Raw genomic sequence first — 15,255 nt, forward strand, 5'->3', positions numbered from 1 at the left:
AATACATATTTTTGCTTGAGACATAGTTTTCTTATAGATAGAACCATTGCCAAGACTAACAGTAATCAACTGATTCCTGTTGAACTTGAAATTAGAATAAAGCAACATCCAAAACCTTGTCTTGGCCAATAGACTAAAAAGACAGAAAAACTCATGTAAGACTTTTGTTCTAGATTCCCTCCTGAATAAAATAAGAGCACCAACAACAATGAAAACAAAACCTAATGTAGTCCCAAACAGTTTTATGATGTTTTAGTGTCTATGATCACTGCTTGGTTTATATCTGTTGCATATTATATCTTTTTTGTTTTCTGTTGTCTTCTGGAAGAAGCTCCTTATTCATGTAAATATGCTAGTTCTAAAACAATGCACAATGGTATAAAACTCAGCATTACTTGGTTTCAATGGACAGAAACCCACCACAAAGTTCTTTAAGAAAAAAGGAATTTGGTTAGATAATGTAACTTGAGAAGTCCAAGGGCTGAGGCTGGTTGGGTCAAATGTGAATTGAAAATTTTCCTTATGTAAAGAAAATATTTTAAGAAGGTTAAAAGAATTTGGTAATTTTTTAAAATAGTGGAAGTGGTTAATTGCCCTCATCCGAAAAAAAGTATTATTTGTAGATGCTAAAACTGTATGGAGACTTAAAAATATACTCTAACAGGCAAAAGCAGGGCAATTTACTTACATGAAATAGAGATATTTACCCCCAATAGTAATAATACAGTTTGTATCGGTTTTCCAGAGAATAATCTGCAATAATAATAATAAAAAAGAGCCCCTGGTTTGTTAACTCAGATTAACAGTATTTTTTCCCCACATTCTAATTGCAGTCGAAGAATCAGTTTGTTGAGTTTGGTGTAGTGGGTATTTATTTATGATTTTTATAAAAACCAAGGAACCAGAGCGGAGGAACAGTGCTGTGCAAATGACCTCTGGGGTCCAGCTGGGGCTCAGATGCTCACTTCTCTGCTGAGGTTATTACCATCCCTGTTTGTTTTGACATTTAGACTACAAGTCTCACTTTGAGCTGTTTGCAAAAAGCGGAGCTAGTTGAAAAGCAGCGATTGACTGTATTTCTCATGGTGTTTTGGTCTGCGGACGTTTGTTCCTCAGCTCTGCTGTGCACACAGCCCGGGCTGCATGGAGCGGCTTGTTCCTCCGGGTTGTGCCGACGGGCTGCTGATGTAGTTCCTGAGGGTGGCGGCCAACGAACCCCATTCCTTTCCATTTTGCCTGGTCCTCATTTCGCCAGAAACCACAGTAGCTGTAGCCGCACATAGACTTTTTCCTCTTTCCCTTTCCCCCTCTCACCCCTCCCTAGACCACTCTGGGCTTTGACGTCATGTGCGCTCCTTTCGGTTGCCATAGCAACCCCATTCCCCAAGCCCTCTGTTGGTCTCCTCTGGTAGGTTCCACAATGGTACAGGCAGCATCACGCTGCACAATGGTTTCCAGGCAGTGAAAGAGGGTGATTCAGCAAGCCACTCTTCTTCTTTTTTTTAAAAAACCTCCCCTTCTTTTTTTATTTTTATGGGGGTGGGTGGTGCTTGTTACATGCTTACCTTTTTCTTTTCTTTTTTCATTTTTACAATTTTCCTTTTTTCTCCTCACCCCTCAATTCCTAGGGGCTTGAGTGACTTTAAGATTGGGTTTTTGTGGAAATCACCTGTCTATCATTAATTTTAAACAATTTCCCAAAGAATCTATTCCTTATTACAATTTGGAATGTGTTAATGAAAAACAAATAGGGAGGATTTCTGGGGCAAACACTGCTGGATCAGGATCGTAGTTCTCAAGCACGGAATGGTAGGTGGCTCTTTGCTCCTTCTGGGTTCTAACCTGTTTTTTGGAGGGTGGGGGTGATGCCTATTGATTGCTCCTGATGGGATGGGAGAGTGAGCATGGGAAAAGTGGGAGAGATGGGATGGAAAGCAGGTTCATGAAGTGAAGTACCTCGGAGGCAAGAAGCCACCAGCCTTTCCTTCTGTGTGGAGCATCTCGCCCCAGACTTGGGCGTTTGGAAACCTTCCTGTTTGGAGTGAGGGTTGGCAGAGGGTGGGAGGGAGATTTCTTATTGTGACCAGGGGTTTTTAGACCAATGCAGAGCTACAGAAGGGAAGAGAAAAACAGCGGGGGAGAGAGGGAGGGAAGGGGGAGTGGAGAGAGAGAAAGAGAAAGAGGCAGAGAGACAGTTAACAGCTGTGCTTGTTAGAAGTGCTGACCTCAGTCTTATATCTAAGAAATGCTCTGGGTTCCATAAAACATTAAAAAATCATGTCTTTACGTGTGCGTTTATGTTTACTTCCTGAGAGGTGTAATTTAGATAAATATTTTGGAACATATTTATTTTTCGTAGGGAATGGTATTTATATATTTTAGTTGCAAAACTAATGACATGACTCTTGCAGAGACATTCTAGGCTAAATTCAGGCCGGGGAGAGGACCACAGGACAGGGGTCAGGTTAGAGATGAGAGGAAACATTGGCACTGCAGTCGCATAGGTAAGGGGTCCCTTTAAGAAAGTGATCTCCTAGTCATAGCAGGCAGCGTTTTTTGTTAATGGCAGGGTTCCCATATTCTGTGCTGGGATACTGTGTCCCCTAGAAATGTCAGAGCTCTTTTGGGGAAAAAAAATATCAGAAATGAGCACGGCAATATACTTATCAGAATTTATGTCTTTGTGCCTGCAGCAAAATAAATGTGATTTATTGGAAAATGTTCAAGTACATCAAGGTTAGAGATATTTCAAGAAAAAATTATATATGTATTTTTTCCCCTCTACCTTTCAATCTAGAGGCTGTCTCTGCTTTTACCTTCTAACATACAACTTCCCAGGTACTGCCATTTAGCTGCAGAAAAAGAATGGCTTATCCCATGGCAGGAGGCTCTGAAGGAATTACAGGGTTGTTTACATGGGCTGTCTTTGCTGCAGAGCCTGACAGGGACTGTACAGCAGCCCTGCGTGCTGCTGGGGTGTTCACGGTAACTTTTATGAATAAACCAGAAAGTGGCAGGCTAAGTCATGGGACAGGCCACAGTTCAGATGGAAGGAAAATAAGTGCACTTAGCGTTGCTAGCCCAAGTTCCAATTTCTCCCTCTGTCCCTTGTCTGCTAGCTGTCAGACCTCGGAAGATCTCACAGAATGCTGATCAACGTATCAAAAATGGTTGCAGGAATGACCACCTCTCTCAGAGAGGCTTCTGTACACGTTCTACCTTAGGTGAGCCTACATGTTGTCAATACAGATAGTGATGCTCATGAATGAGCTCACAAGCTTCTGACTCTACTTTGGAACCGTTGGATTTTAGGGGCCAGACAGCTTGGATAGAGCAGTTTTGCTGCCTCTGGCACGAATCCCCTTTCCTGCCTCCATCTCACTCTTAATTGACATAAAGTACTGGGCTAGCTTATTTTATTACACAGAGCAAACTGGATTTTCTCTTCCCCATAACGGAACTAGCAAATCAGATGACAAAGGTGGTATGACCTTAGATATGAAAGAGTCTTCGTGCTTCCTCATCTGCACATCACTCCCTCCTGTTGTAGAGTAGCTTTAATTTGATGGGCTCCTGGTGTTACAGAATCTTTGCAGTTCTGGTAAAAAAAAAAAAATTCTTGATGATGAGGCAGTAAGAAATCATATGTAGAGTGGAAAAATCAGCTGCCTCCAGCTTCCTGCTTGCTTGCCCCAGAACAGCATCTGCTGTTGGGAGGAGTGTGTTTGTCATGCTGGAAGGGGATGTTTGTGAACAGATCCCAGAGGGACCGAGTGTGTTTTGCTGTCATTGTCTGGTACGTCTGCACCTATTAGTATTTAATGGTTTAATAGGACATGGTCAATGTTTTTCAAGGTTAGAATGAACTAGACTCGATTGTGGATGCTATAAAATAAATGTATATTTTTAAGTTGCAGGAAAATTCATAGGATTTCCCTGGTTAGTGTATCTTATAAGGATATCATAAGCAAAAGGGATCTGCCTAACCTCAGTAATGTGAAAAAGCCTCCCATGTTTAAAGATAAAGCATCCCGTATTTAAAGGTTTTTTTTTTTTTTTTTTTTAAGTTTTATTGTGGCTTTATGTATATGAATCTATGTCTTCGGATGTAATCTTAGTGAAAAAGTCTTAATACTGATGATAAAAATAAAGACAAATTGGGGGCTTCCTTGTTTGTTAAACATGGGGGCAGGTGCTCTCCCTTCCTGCTCTAGTTCTGGCCTCAGGTCACATTTGGAGCTAAAAGACTTTGCATGGAATTGGTGTATGCAAATCCAATGATAGCTTAGTTGCTTATGAGAATAATGGGTATCAAAGCAAGGGAGTCTTCCTTCAATTAGAAGAAGAAATAAACAAATTAACACTTAAAAGTCGTTCTCCATTGCGGTTACTATTTCCTCTCGCAGTCTCCTTTAAGCTTTTGGTTGGACATTGCAACACTTGAGCAAAAAGAGGCACAAAGTGTCTAGTAATGACTGAAAGGAGTACAAAGCTGTATTTGCTGCAGGCTGAGTATTTCCTCCCCACCACACATGCATCTCTCACACCTTCCTCTGAGGACCATGGACTTAGATAAAGTTGGGCCTGTAGACTGCTGGGGGAATGCTTATTGGTAAAGGAGACCAAGATCCATTTATTTCTTTAGTATATTAAATATATTTATTGCATTATATAAGTCTGAGATGAGGCACTGCTGCTGATTCAGATAAAAGATCATGCTGCATATTGATTATTTCTCTTTGAAAGAGAAAATGTAATTGAGAATTGGAGCTTGAATTTTAGAAATTTACCTATCTGTACATATTTTCATAGCAAAGTTTTAAGGTTTTGACTGAAGATTTTTCAGTTTGAGTACATTTTATCCTTATGAGAAAATCAAGGCAAAGAGGGGGAAAGTGAAAAATCTGTATGTTTTAGTTACTATCCTACTCCCTCCCCCCCATTTCTTGTTGTGGATCTTGGTAGAAACTCTAAATGGAGAACTCGGTGATACTGAAAATCCTTAAATCAAAAGAAGCATTTTGGTATGAGAAGTGGACTACAGATTTATACTTATTTTTGGTAAAGAAGTTTTCTAGTTGAATTGATGTTTTGGATCCATAATAAGCCACTATAGCCTATCTCACTGCTCTTATCTCTGAGATGTGAAACCCACAGTTGCTCTGAAATCCATATGGTGTGCAGGTGTAAAGTGAAGTTCCCCTACAGGGCCATCAGGCATTTGCAGAGTAGCCTGTTCGGTAATAAACAGGATTTTTGTTACATTGTGTGTGTGTGTGTGTGTGTGTGTGTGTGTTGTAGAAAGCAGGAAAAAGAATGCTACCTCCCAGCAGTGACTTAAAAAAGTACTAGAAATTCATCTTAGTGACTTCTCTTCCTAGAAGTAGAACTGCCTCCTGGATTTTGGATGTTAACCTGCCTGCGTGCTCCATGTGCTTCCTGAAAATGAGTTTCTTCAAGTAATTTTCCTCTTCTCATACACTGGAAAGAGGATCTGAAAGCTTTGATCGTGAAGTGAAAGCTCTTAGGCCCATTTATTTGGCAAGGTTTATTCAGTGTCTGTACTTCCGCCATCATAGCACTTATCACACAATACAGTAATGGCCTATTCCTGTTTCCTGTGTTCTCTATGATAGTATAATCTCTCAGGTACTGACTGTGTCTATTTGGCCCATTGTGGGGACACAATAAATATTCCTTGGGTGAATGGCTCCCGTGTACAGAGTTCTCTGCTAAGTGCAATGGAAGGAAGAGCTTGGGGCCATTTGGGGAGATGAGGTTAAATAAAGGTGGTGTATAATCAAGGGCTCTATTAGTAATTTGACAAGAAATATGACAGGAATTCAGAAGAGAAGGAAATACATGTGACACTGGAGGCCACATTGGGATGTCTGGGCAGCAGGAGGGTGTGGTGGGAAAAGAATTCCTAGTAGAAAGTTGTAAGCACCCGGCCAGGAAGGGGACTCTTAGTTGGAGCAGAGAGGAAGCTTACTTTCAGTATGGTGAGCATACCTTCCAAAGTTCTAGAAATAAAAACTTACGGTTCAATAATAGGTAGAGCATTGAAAACTGGCAAATCTTGGAGAATCTGGTCCAGTATAATCTCAAAAAGGAACAGTAACAGATTGAAGTTACAAACCTATTTTTGTAACTAGATCCGATTATGGGAAAGCATACATACAGGTCTGTTTCCAGCTTCAGACCAACTTCAGTTTAGTTTTATTCTATTTCACATACTTCAGAGGTTTTTGAACTTCTCCTCCTCCTTTTATTGGTAAGTATGTTACCCATCATTCCAATGAAATCTTACATGAAAAGCAGACTATGTAAACATGCAACAGTGAAGCTATCCCAGTTGAAGCTGAGTAGGGTGCCTTGTATCTCAAAACCAAATCCATATCACAAAGTCAAATACCATGCCAACTAAAGTAATAATTATTAATTGGGCTTATGTTCAGATTTTAAAATATCCAGCTACTCTGGTGTTGCTAACATCAAAGTTCTTGTGCTTGCAATACATTTGAACAGAGTGAACTAACTTTGGATGTTTTATTCCCTCATCTTGTGTCCCATCATTCATTTTCAGTTGTCTTTGTCAGTCTTTTGGTTTCCTAAATGCAGATGAAATTCCCATGTAAATGTTAAAATCAAATTCATTCTGTGTTTTTGCTTTGATTTTAGGCCAGCGTGAGGAACACCAACGGCAGGACCATCTCAGATCTTCGTTATGGCAACTCATGCAAGAAGCTGTTGAATTAGAACCATTTCCTATAGATGAGAAACCATACAAGCAGTGGTGAGTCACAAATTTATAAATGTTCCTTAGCAGAAAACATGTGATCTCCATAACCGCTTTAAATATTGCATGGGATTTAGTGTATGGATCTGAAGAGATACTGCTCCAAATAATTTCAGCTAAAGAAGTGAAAATCAACAGGACAGAATGTTTAACTGATGGTGCCACATAGAGCAGCATGAAGTCTTGAGGTGCATGGGTGCATTGTAAAACACCACAATGCTACCACCCTGCATGATACCAGTCTGGTCAGAGAGCTGTAATGAACAATTTCATGTGCCTGAGTAACAGTTGGTAACAGTGTTTTTCAGTGGCTTTTATTATTTACAACATAATTCCACATTTTATCAATTCATCCCCTCTGGTAGAAGAATTGGTTCTGAGCTAAATTATAATGCTCGGTACCTTTCAGGAATACATATACAAGAACACTCCTATGTAAATATATAGGCGTATATAAAGAATGTATATAATATATATATTAACATAACATTTAGAACCTTGGAAATAGGGGAGAGAAATCATAGCACAGTTTTATAAAACTCAATCCATAGACATTTACCCTACAAATCCTTTTGCCTAATACAGCAATATTAAAAGTAGATCCAGTTTGGGCGCCTGGGTGGCTCAGTTGGTTAAGCGACTGCCTTCGGCTCAGGTCATGATCCTGGAGTCCCGGGATGGAGTTCTGCATCGGGCTCCCTGCTCGGCAGGGAGTCTGCTTCTCCCTCTGACCCTCCCCCCTCTCATGTGCTGTCTCTCTCATTCTCTCTGTCTCAAATAAATAAATAAAATCTTAAAAAAAAAAAAAAGTAGATCCAGTTTCTCTGCTAGTTGGAATAATTTTGAAAACTTATTATTTTATAAAAATATCAGCACACACAGGCATAGTATTTTTTAATCAAATACTTGATGCTTTATAGTCACCAAAGTCAATAATCTATAGACTCCAGAAGAGATGAACCAGTTATAATCTGTCAAATAACTTCTTTGAGAAATAGCGCATGACAGTGGTGCTTGTAAGACTCCAAAAGAAGCTGTTTTGAATAGTGATCAATATATCTCTTTCATTTGCTTAGTGACTCATATAATGCTGGGTAGGTAGGCTGTCTTGTGAATTAATGCATAAACTATAACTACAGAAGACTGATGAAATTAACCCTATACTTATTTCACATCATGATTTTCATTATAGTCTGCTTACAGTGATTTTGAGAAAGTAGATATAATAGTCATCACTATGCTGTGCTTAATCAACATGTATTAAATGCATGTTTCTTATAAAAGAGAATAGCATGTTGCCTATAATCAACCATCATGGATCTAAAGTAAGGGCAACTTTATATGGCTGAACTATTTTGAGTTATGTGCCACTTCCAGTGATGTAGAAAACATATATTGCCCCATCTTAAACATTTATTCATTAAGCAAACATTTGTTGAGAATCTGTGATGTAGATATTATCTTTAACTCTTGGGATTGATGAAAGAGATCGTACCTGCCTTAAAGGAGCTTTCAGTCTAAAGAGTATAGTACTTACGATAAAATGTGCCATTAATTGGGGGAGAGCTATTCAAAGAGTGTGGTACTTAAACAGGATTGTTAAATGGGTAGACTTAGGGTGCTAACAGAAGTGCAGCAGAGGAGAATCTAATACAGATGGCATGGGGAATTGTCAAGGAGGACTTCCCAAAGGAAGTGATAGGTTAACTGAATGTTAAGGATAATAAAAAGTAACCAGAGGAAGGGGAGCAGTGGGAATATTTTCCAAGGGTCCAGAGGCTTGGCGGAGTATGATTTTTTTGTGAGTGCTATATGTCATTTACTGTGCTAGGGCATAAATGGGAATGGTAGAAATGAAGTTGCTTTCAGATTCTAGTATACACGTGTAAGAGCTTCTTTCAGATAAATATCAAGGAAAGGAACTACTGAATTTGGGGGTGTGTGCACATTCAGTGTTTCTAAATAATGCCAGAATATTGTCCCCAAGCAGTTATATCAGTTTACACTCTCATCAGCAATATACCCCACCAACATTTGATTTATAAGTTCTTAAATTTTGCTTATAGGGTGGATACTTAGTTGTACTCATAGAAGTATTAATTGCTTTTTGTTGATTACTAATGAAGAAGAACATCTTTTCATTTTTTTAAAAAAGATTTTATTTATTTATTTGACAGAGAGAGACACAGCGAGAGAGGGAACACAAGTAGGGGGAGTGGGAGAGGGAGAAGCAGGCTTCCCACAGAGCAGGGAGCCCGATGAGGGGTTCGATCCCAGGACCCTGGGATCATGACCTGAGCCGAAGGCAGATGCTTAATGACTGAGCCACCCAGGCGCCCCGAACATCTTTTCATTTTTTATCGGCCATTTGATTTTCCTCTTTTGTGAAGTACCTGCTCAAGTGTTTATGAGATTTGTCTTTCAAAATAATAACTAGCATTTATTGAGTTCTTACTGTGTAATAGCATTGTGCTAAGCACTTTGCAAGCATTTTATCTTATATCATCCCTATGATTTACAGGTAAAGAAATTCAGGTTTAGAGAGGTTAAATAACTTGCTAACAGTCACACAGCTAAGAAGCACTGGGCTTTAGCATTCAATCGCAGGGCTTTCTGACTCCAGACTTCTTCAATTTTTTTGGATAGTTTTTGGAGAAAGATTAGATTGGAGCCAGACAGAACACCTAAGGTGCTATTGCAAGAATCCAGTTAAAAAATCATAGGGACATAAACCAAAGAATCACCAGTAAAACATAAGTACAAAGCAACTGGACTCAGTAATGAATGTCATGGGTGAAGAAGAGGCAGGATGTATAAAAAGTCTTAAGTTTTAATACCTGTTAGCTAGGTAGAGTCAGTATTAGTAATATAGTGAATATTTATATTCCAGGTGTTGTGGTAGGTTTTAAAAATTATGATTCCATGATTCAGTATGAAATGAATTTAGTTCAGGGGACCATAAAATTTAGGGTAAAGAGACCACAGTGTTTATTTGGGTCAACTCTTCACTGTTTTAAAATGTGGAACTTGGTGTGAAAAGAGGTTTAAGTGCCTTGTTTAAGATCACATATTACTAAGTGTCAGATTAAGAAAAGATAGCAGGCCTGCAAAGAATACAAAGGAGTAACAACTTTGCTGATTTTTAAATTAATAAGTGAAAATACAATCAACTTACTTTATCTGCTGAACATTTTTTTTTTAAGTCAGTTGCCTCATCATCCTTGTTAGCAGATTTATTTAATGTGGCCTAGAGTGTTATCTTCTTGCCCATGATTCTACCAATGAAACCACCAGATCTGGTTTGCAGTTGTTACCATGTAACTGCCCTACTTACTTTGATATACTCCATTGGCTATGTAATAAATTCCCTTCTCCTTAACATATACCATATTCCCATCCACCCCTATTTTAGGAACTGATGATCTTTTGAATTGCTTGGGGACGCTAATGTGCTTCATTCTCATAACACACACTCAAGTGTTTCTTACCTCTGTGATTTACTTCATACTTTCTATCCTGCCTATATTCACTCCACCCAACCTTTACTTAGTCATTAGCCATCTTTTAAGACCTTTGCAGACCAACAGCATGGGCAACATCTGGGGCTTGATGGAAAAGCAGTATCTCAAATCCCACCCAGATCTCCGGACTCCGAATCTTTCAAACAAGATTCTCAGGTGATTTAAACTTTGAGAGGTACTGCTGAGACTCACTCTAGACCTCATTAGGTGTTATCTCCTTCCAGAAACGTTTCTTGACTCCTTCCAGTGGGCATTCCTTCCTAGTGTTCTCACAGTAGCCTAGGCATATCTATCTCATTGCATTACCATGATGTTTTATTAACTGTTTATGTATCTGTCTCTGCAACTTAGCTTGTGAGTAATTTGATCCAGATCTAATTATCTTTGAGTTTTCCATGCCTAGCACAGTGCCTGATACGTGGTAACATTACACAAATGTTTGTTGAATGATGGTTTGATGAAAGAATGAGAAATGAGCAAGAGATAGACACATGGAAAGATAGAAACAGAGGCAGAAAAGCGAAAATCACAAGGAGAAAAGACACACAGCCAAAGGGACTACATGGAGAAATAACTAGACTACAAAAAAATTATACCTGTGGATACAGTCTGGAAAGCAGCCTGACAGGGAGTCTACAGTCTTATTTAAGTAGATTGAGTGATAAATGTGAATATTGTTGGCCAACTCCCTCAGAAGCAAAGAATACCTTAATTTCTCATATAAGAACGGTGTAATTTTATTGTCATTGTTTTTGTTGAGTACATTTTGTCAAAATTTGGTTTACTTCCCTAAACAAAGTGTTCTACTTAACTAGTCAGAGACTATTCAGAATGTTGTGTGAAAGTGGATAGAGGGTGAAGGTTTGTTTTCAAGCTGTGGAGACAGAAATAAGAGACCAGTGAGTAGGAAGTAGGCATCATACATAAGAGACCTTTCTGATGATTAGAATTATTTGCGAGTCTGTGCTTTTAGAAGAATAGTGAATTTTCCAGCACTGCAAGCATTTAACCATTTTCATGGTTGACCAAATATTAAGAACATTTTAGAGGTGCTACTACTTGATGTGGGAGATTGAACTCAATGACCTCTACAGTCTAGGGTTCTTACGAATTATGAGTCTACAGTTGTTCAGAGTAGTGCAGGAAGAATGAAAGTTATAATAAAGATTATAATAGTGGATAACATTTATTGAGTGATTACTTGTGCCACTCACTATTCAAAGCACTTTGCATGCACTAATTCATTGAATCCTCACAGAAATCTTATTGAGCATTTCCATTTTATAAATGATGAAGCTGAAGCATGGGAGCTTTAGTAACTTGCTCTTGGTCATGCAACTAATGTTGGTAGAGTCCACGGAGTCCAACTTGGGACCATGTCCTTTTTTATCACTGTGTTGAATCCTTTTCAGAATTAAAGGTGAAATTTGGGCTGAATAGAGCCTTAAAACATTGATGTGGCTTGAATTCCAAGTAAGTGTAAAAACAGGAATTTCAAGAAATGATAACAACTAATCGAAGTAAACAGAGATAGAAATGAGCATAACAGGTTTGTGGAACCAAATACCTTATAAATGAGATGAATAAGAGGATATTCAGAGATTTGTTATTATAGTGCAATTTTGTCTTATTTTTCAATGGCTGCAAGTTACCAAGATGGGAAACCAAATCCTTAGGACTTTTTCACCCTCATAAAACCAACATAACTAGCCCTTATATGGTATAAAATTTTAAAGGCTTTTCACCAATTTGTGGAACCTCAGTCTATATTTCCTAGGAAGATAGATTTGGGACTGTCACTGTTTGAGAGGTCCCAAGTAATTTGATGTTATATCAGGAAAAAATAATACTGTCTTTACAAGTTGGCACTTTACTGGATCTTATTTGAAGAGTGAATTAACATAAATTTTACCATATCTCAGATTCTTCATAGAGAATTCCGGGTATTCCAATAATCACTATTAGAAGAACTACTATTAAAATAGAAGTATGAGATCTTAATGAAAATTTGGTTAACATAAAAAATATTTTCAGATTAAGTCTCGTTAGAAAACTTAGTCCATACTTAAGCAGTTTCATAACATGTGATAATCTATACTTACAGTGCAGATACCAGAAATTATATCTGCTGGATGTCTCTAAGTTTTATTTATAGTTGTACTTCTGGAAGTTCTAGGTGATTTGTTTGTTCTTTAAATCTTTTTTTTTTTTAAAGATTTTATTTATTCATTTGACAGAGATAGACACAGCGAGAGAGGGAACACAAGCAGGGGGAGTGGGAGAGGGAGAAGCAGGCCTCCCGCAGAGCGAGGAGCCCGATGCGGGACTCGATCCCAGGACTCTGAGATCATGACCTTAGCCGAAGGCAGACGCTTAACGACTGAGCCACCCAGGCGCCCCGTTCTTTAAATCTTTAAGGCCCACTTTTAAGCTCCTTTAAATTTGACAGTGGATAACTGTGACAATATTGTCTTTAGAAAATCATTTATAAATCTTAAGAATCAGAATAATTCTGCCTTGAAATTTAGTTTAATAAGATTTAAAGATATTGTACTCCCCCACTCTCCTAAAAAAAGGTTGAATAAAATATGTTAGGCAAAAACTATGTGAAATAGTGGGTAGAAAACAAATTTAACTGTTTTTCATCTTTTATGAATTTCAGCCAAATATATCATGTCATATGTCTGTTGACTGTCCTTTTGCCAAGCAGCATTCAGGTCAGCAATGTGGAACATCACAGGCAATCAAATCTCATATGCTGAGTTTCTATTCTAGTCTTGGTCCTGAGTACAGATGTCTGGCTCTGTGTTATAATTTAAGGAGCCAAAACACCCTCTGGTTTTCTGCTTCTAAACCTGATATAATATGTGAAATTCTCGCTTACTTCTTTGGTTGAAGACTGTTCCTATTAAAATAAAAATGTTATGAGGTAAATTGGTTGGTTAGCTAACCTGGTAAGCTAACTTGAGTTAAGGTGTGAATTGGTGATAATGGATGTTGAATCGTAGATAATATCCACACTAGGATTAGTGTCTTAACACATTAAAATAAGAGACTAAAGGAAGGGGATATATGGGAAAGATTTTTATATGGGGAGGGAATCAAGATTGGTGTTGAAGACGGTACTTTTTTTCTTTTTTTTGTAGTATCCAACATTTACTGAGTGCTTACTCTTTGCTGGGTGTGTCCTCAGCCCTTCACATGAATTAACTCATTTAAGATGATGGTCTTACATGATAACTGTTATCGGTATTCTCATTTACCAGATGAGGAAACTGAGCACAGAGAAATAACTTGTGCAAGGTGACCTGTGAGTCCTGGAGTTGAGATTCAAGCCCAGAGAAATTCGAAACTCAGTTGTTCCATTGCCTGTCCTAGTTTGACAATAGTGGTGCAGAATGGATGTTTGGTGATTGGCGCCCGGCACACAGTAGGTGTTTAGTGAATGGCGAATAAGTGTTTGGGACCTTTGTATGTTGGCTGCCCAGACTGAAGGCAGGCAAGTCACACAGATCAGCTACTAAAAAAGGGTGGAAGTTCCTATTTGTTAAACTTACCTCTAGAAAATGTTTTTCTAGAGTCTCCAGTCCTGTGTATCTTTTTTCCAATCCTGCTCTAGACCCAGCTCTTGACTTTCCAGAGAGGAGGAGCGGCCTGTGTTTCCCAGACTGGCTCTGTGCCACTTCCTCATTGCCATCTCTTCTTCAGCCTGCTGTATCTCTTCCCTCTGTCTAGAACATTCCTTCTCCCTCTCTTCTGCACCTTCCCCACTGCCACTGTGATCCTATCTGGAAAACTCCTCCCATCCTTCAAGGTCCAGTTCACGCCTACTGTCCTCTGGGAACTTGCCCAACTGTCCTCCCCACTCCTTGGTTCTCCCAAACTGAACACATGTCTAAATAATATATACCCAACAAAGTGGTGTGGGCTTTAGCGCCAGACACCTGGCTTTCAGTCTGGCTCTGCCACCGTGTGCAAGTGTTCCTGCCAGGGCCTTAATTTCCCCACATAGTAGGTGCCCCTGTACTTTTATCAAGACAGTACTTTGTTAGGGGTTTAGCAGATTATTTAAAAATTCTCATTGCATAGTTTCTGGGAAAGGAAGAGACCTTGATGTTAGATTCTCATCCCAGCTCTGTCATTAATTAATATTCCCTTGGGCAAGTCTTAACCCAGCTGAGTTTCAACTGTGTATGAAGGAGTTTTGACAGTGTTTAAATTTCTTTTTAACTGTGAAAACTATGTAGATTAAATTGTACAGATTGAATTAAAGCATGGGATAATAAAATACCCAAAAGGCCAGGCCCAAGTGGACTACCAGTGAAGGGACTTCATGAGAACGGAAAGCAGCTTCATGGACAGATGGAAGGGAAGAATAGGCCAGATGGAGGTTTATAAGGGTCTTGAAGACAGACTTGCCATGCCCAAGTTTGCTTTAACCCACCCCCTTTAGTTATCTTTGGCTTCACATTGTCACTCTAAATTGAAAGATAAGATATTTGAATTATAAGAAGTCACTTCTAATTATTGAGACTTTATTATCCATAAGGGAGATAACTTATGCACAGGCAACCAAATTGATTGCATCCACTTTCTAGATTTGTATCTTTCTTTATCTTAGAATTATGGGCTAGCGTGTACAAATGTTTGCTCATTGATTTGCTAATGAGAGGAATCTTTAAAAATTTACCTTTAAAAATTATGGTCTCTAAGCTGTACTGAGATTTACCAACATATCAGGTGAAACTATTGGCATCTTGATTACCTTAGATATCATATCCATACAACAGATTTACATGAGGGTTAACAGATATTTTCAATGGGCAGATTACTGTGGTAGAATCTTTGAAGAATGAGTAAGACACAGTTCTTCCCTCCCTCCAACTCACTTCCTTCCTTCCTTCCTTCCTTCCTTCCTTCCTTCCTTCCTTCCTT

At 38.8% G+C, this 15,255-nt stretch overlaps 1 long non-coding RNA gene across 1 annotated transcript in view; it reads left to right on the top strand.

Moving 5' to 3' along the window:
* Window positions 1–1,606: 1,606 nt before the first annotated feature.
* LOC118010367 overlaps window positions 1,607–15,255 on the top strand; it is a 154,568-nt gene continuing 140,919 nt past the window's right edge. Inside the window, exons 1-2 of the long non-coding RNA XR_004679178.1 lie at window positions 1,607–1,809; window positions 6,682–6,796. This is a non-coding gene — a long non-coding RNA (uncharacterized LOC118010367). The remainder of the gene's footprint in view (window positions 1,810–6,681; window positions 6,797–15,255) is intronic.

Source organism: Mirounga leonina, unplaced genomic scaffold (genome assembly GCF_011800145.1).
Source record: "Mirounga leonina isolate KUSES-001 unplaced genomic scaffold, KU_Mleo_1.0 Mir_129, whole genome shotgun sequence".
NCBI classification, from domain to species: Eukaryota; Metazoa; Chordata; class Mammalia; order Carnivora; family Phocidae; genus Mirounga; species Mirounga leonina.